This window comes from Phasianus colchicus, chromosome Z (assembly GCF_987193195.1).
Source record: "Phasianus colchicus chromosome Z, bPhaCol1.hap1.1, whole genome shotgun sequence".
Taxonomy (NCBI): Eukaryota; Metazoa; Chordata; class Aves; order Galliformes; family Phasianidae; genus Phasianus; species Phasianus colchicus.
The window spans coordinates 20,171,295-20,176,608 of NC_143476.1; positions in this window are offsets into that span (position 1 = coordinate 20,171,295).

Sequence of the window (5,314 nt, forward strand, 5' to 3'; positions counted from 1 at the left end):
GTGATTTAAAACTTCCTGAAAGTTGCAGCTGACATGATTATTTTTAGAAGCAATTCCTAGTTTAAATGAAGGCTGTCCAAGTAAACATCATAGCTGAACACAGGTTTTAATTAACCTCTGAGCAGAAGGAAGCTTTCAACCCTGAATATAATGCCCTCTATTCCTAGGTCAAGTGAAGTCTCCAAAATCTTCTGAAGTCTCTTCTTGGGGTCTGTTACTTTCATGACTAATAGTGTTTTTATACATTTCTAAAAAGTTTTTAAGTATAGCCTACTTATTCACAGCAGCCAATTTTACTTCTGTTGTAGCTCTTTGATAATCTAAGACAACAGTAAAGTTTTGGCATTCTGTTTCTTCTTATAACGTTATAATGTGCTGCTTGCTTGTTACAGGATAGAACTCCACAATGTTATGCGATACTAGCAAAGTACAATGAAAAAAATACAGATTTTAGGTGTTGACTTCAGAAGTGCAATTTTCTATTTGACAGATTACCTATAAATTTGGAAGAGTACTAAGATCTTCCAGGATTATTCCTCCTTTCCTATAACAGGAAACCTTTGTTAGAGTATGCTACAGATTTGAAAATTGACTGTAAACTGATCACTGAGGACAAAAGTCTGTTCTCTCATAGAAAGTAGGTAATTTTCATTCTATCGTTGATGTTTTCACACTAAAAACAACCACAAATAGTTTACATTTTCTGGGACATTAATTTAGATCTTCAGGTCTCTTATTTGGTGGAAACAAATGCTGCTGTATATGTAAATGAAAAACATATGCTTTTTGTCTCTCTTTTTTTTTTTTAATATTAATGATAGCTCTTGTGTTGCCTGGTTCTCTGAGCAGGAAGGCCATGACTGTGGGAGTAGTGACTTCTCATCTGTGGCTACTGAAATTGTAAGGAAACCAGCTGAATATGCCTAAGCCAGTGCAGCTTGGCAGAACTCACCTCACAGTGCTGAAGGAATTAGCAGATGTTATAGCTGGGCAGGAGTCTGCAGAGGTCTCTGCTGAACAGAGGCTGGCCAATGTTATATTCTTCTATATATAGGGTGAGAGAAGACCAAACTACAGACCTATATGTGATCTCCATCTGTGGAAAAGTTATGGAAACGATTATTCTGCATGCTGTTGAAAGCCATGTAGAGGAGACAGCTGTTATCATGTATAGTCAATATGTGTTCAGGAAGGGTAAGTCCTCTTAGTAATTCGATCTCCTTCTGTGTTAAGGTCACTTGCTTAGTGAGGAAGGGAAGGCAGTGAATATAATCTTTATGGATTTTAGTATGGCCTTTGACACTTTCTGCCACAGCATTCTTCTGGACAGATTATTCAACTGTGAGATGAACAGAACGTGCTATGTTGAGTGATGAACTGGCTCAGCAGTAGAGCTCAGAAGGTTGTAGTGAACAAGGCTACATCTGGCTGGTGATCGGTCACTAGCTGCGTTTCCTAGTGCTCAGTTCTAGAGCTAGTCCTGTTTGAAATGTTCATTAATGACCTGGATGTAGGGGTGGAGTGCATCATCAGCAAGATAGACTAAGTGGTGCTGTCCCTCTCTGGGCCTTTCAGAGGAGTCTAGGTAGATCGGAGCACTGGGTGATCAGCAAAAGCATGAAGTTCTGGAAAGAAAAATGATAGCTGGGACAGATCAGTGCCAGGCAAAGGCACTAAAAAGAAGATGAGTGGCTGGAGAGCAACTCAGCAGCAGCTTAGAGAAAGCCAGCAGTGTGCTCTGGATGCCAAGAAGGCAAAGTGCATTTTGGAATGCATTGAATACAGCACAGACAGTCAATTAAAAGAGATGGTTCTCCTGCTATATTTAGTATTGGTGCTGCTGCACCTTGAATACTGCATGCATTTCAGGTGTCCACAATAGCTAAGGATGTTAATGTACTTGAAAACATGCAGAGAATGGCAACAAAGCTGGTAAAAGGTCTGGAAGGTGTGTCCTGTGAGGAGTGGCTTAGGGCAGTGGGCTGTCCATTCTGGAGAAGAGGACCTCATTGCCCTTTGCAGCTCCCTCAGCAGAAGAGTGTAGGAGATGTTGGTCTTTGCTGCCTGGTCAGCAATGACAGCATAAGGAAATGGCAGAGAGCTGCAACAGAGTAGATTCATACTGGGCATTAGGAGAAATTACCATGCTGTGAGAATGGTCAAATGCAGGAACAGCTTCCTAGGTTGGAGGTTCATGCCTCAAACCTGTCAGTGTTCTAATGGCATCTGGACACTGTAATATGCTTTAACTTTTGGATACTCTGCAGTAGTTAGGCAGCTAGTCTCACTGTTCTTTGTACATCCCTTCCAACAGAACTATTCTGTTCCATACTGTTCTCAACTACCTTTTCTTTCATAGATGGTCTGGCATATATCAGAAATAGTCTGAAGAGTTGTTCTCGATGTATTTAGCTTTAAAGCCACCTGTTCACAACTCTTTCTCACTTGAGAAAATGCACTGCATTTCTGAAAATAAATTTTTCAAAGCATGTGAAATGATCTTACTAAAAATTCTCTGTGTGAGCATACTAAAGCTACAGCAAAATAGTCCCTATGATAGATATTCCCAACTGAAAATGTTTCTTTAAATTTTTCTTACTTTACTTTCTTCTTGTAAATGGTCATGAAGCTCTTCCTAAGATGGAAAACAGCTGTATAAGAGTTACTTGTAGACTTTATAGTACCAGGACAAACTTTTTTTTTTTCTTTTTAAGGATTTCTGACCTTTCAGTGCTTTGCCACAGCATTCTAGCAGACAGAATATTCCTCTAGTCCATCTGGCATTTTCACGCATTAACAAAGTCATGCCTTTTTTTTTTTTTTTTTTTCCCCTTCATAGAAGCTTCAGCACTCTTTTTTTTTTTTTTTTTTTCCCTCGAGAAATGAGAAATTGAGAGCATCTAAAACTCTACAAAATTAACTCTCTATTTTGGCTAAGTAAACAGGACAGGTTTACAGAGTATTTTACTGATTCAAGCTGTGAAGAATCACAGAAGAATGTGAAATTTTGTGACGCGCTGTATGGTTGGAACTGGCAGTTCTGCTAATTGCTTAGCTACAAACTGTGTCACTTCAAAAATTTAAATGATGCATCTTCAGTTTTCTCTTTGGCACTGTGACAAATAACATGTTTAGTTTTGCATTAAGCTAGTTGTCTGTTTGCTTGTTTTTCTTTTCGCAACCAAACACTGAGAACCAAGCATAAGAACTAAACTTTCAGGAAAAAAAAGGTTTGTAAGCAGAAGTTGTATTACTGTCCACCGTTGCATCATATCCTCTTTGCTGACAGTAGGTAGACATAACCATACTATTCAGTCATTCATATTTTCCTTTGCCTGATTTGCTTGGTCTGATAACGGAGCTATCATTATGGTTAGGGCAACACATAAAGCAGCCTGGAGGATATATACTTTTAATTTTTATTTTTCAACAGTCTGTAAATTATTAATGGATCTCCTGTTCACAAGGGCATAATGGAGGCTAGTAATTATAGGAATCCAGGGGACTTATAACGGAGTGATGGTAGCTTAAGGCTGAACTTCTGATCCAAACTTTGGTGTTGCATTCCCTTTTATCTGAAAATTAAGACTCTCTATTCAGCAGGGAAAGGACAGGGATAAGAGAATCACAGCCTATGTTTGGAGAGTGGAAGCTGGAACTCTGTTCAACTAAGCTAATTCTTTGAATATGCACAATTCTACAGAGTGTTTGTATACCACACTGAATTTCATTGCAGTGGAAGGAGAACATTCTTTCTGGATTTATGAATACTGACTGAGAAAGCAGAAAATATGAATATTATTTTCTATGTAACTGTCTTACATAGCATTATTTAAAACTAAATGTATACAATATTTTCTACACACGCCTGACTTTCAGTGTCTATCTTCACATGACTATAGGGACTTGAAAAAATGATCCGGAGTGGATAGAACACAAGCAGAGTAAACCCAAGTATGTCTTTAAAGTATTTATTTATGTATTAGGAGCAGAAAGATGGGAACCTTAGGAGTACTGCAGCTTGCTAGCTGATTTTGCACGCTTGATGATTAGTTGCTGGCCATTAATGAGGGGGTGAGAACAGGCATTATACTGCTTCCTGGTCTAAAAAATATTAAAATTAGATCGGATAAACAAATTTAAGAAAATTGCTGAATTTTACTGAAAACTATGAGAAAATATCTTTCATCTCTGAAAGATCCTTAAAAAGGTTGGGTTTGGGTAGTATTCCAGTTTGGGAATGAATGTGTGTGAAATACTTCTGTAGTCTTTTTTTTATGTATATAAATATTTACATAACATATAACGTATATATATTTGTATCTATTAAAAAAAAAAACAACATATATGCATATAAAAACCTAGTTTTTCAAGTTTATTTTTTTTTTTCCGCCACTAGGTGGCTCTGTTTCAGCGAACAAAAGCAGAACAGAAACCTGCAGAACAGAAAATAAAATAAGCGGGTTTTTTTTTTTTTTTTTTTTTTTTTTTTTTCTGCTAATGGGAGTGTGACTGCTGTCTTTTGTCTGCATGACTTCTTACATTAACAGTGGCTTTCTTGTTGTGGTAAACATATGAAAAAGCCTGTTTATGATTTATCTTTTTTTTTCTAACACATTTGTACAATACTCTGTGCAACTCTATTTCTCTGTGGATTCTTGTATTTCTTTTCCCCAAAGACAAAATATCCTCAGTAAAGAAGCCTCAGTTTTAGGTTAGAGAAGTCCTATCAAAATATAGAGTAAGTAAATCAATCTTGTATCTTAGTAGCAAAAATAAAAAAAAGGTTAAATACATTTTATCTGTGGAGTTCTGGTAGCATATATACACAGAAGAATGAGTCTGCTATACAGAGGATTCTTATGAATTTGGGCTGCCTTCTCATGTGTATGCATTTCAAAATCTCAGTAATATGAGTGCTGGAAACTGGCTATACAACCTCTCCTCTGTAGCCCACAGAATAACTTAGTGCACAAAATAGAAGTGCTGGAGCATATGTGAAGCTTTTCTAATTGTTATTAATATTTAAGCATTCGTACTGAGTATGCATGGCTTGGAATCTTGCCTTGAGTGGAGCTGAAATACAAGCCAGGAAAAGAAAATTCAAGCTAAGTATGGAGACGGTAATTCCCTCCATTCTTCCCTCGATACTCCAGTCAGGTACTTAATAATGGCTAGGCTAACTGCAGGCATGTTTCTCAGTTCTCCTCTATTTTGTTATGATATTATCTTTGAAGAAACAAAGCGAGGGGAGAACTTACTTAGAAATAAAGACAAACAATAAAGCAGAAGCACTTAGTGTAAAAAAAAAAAA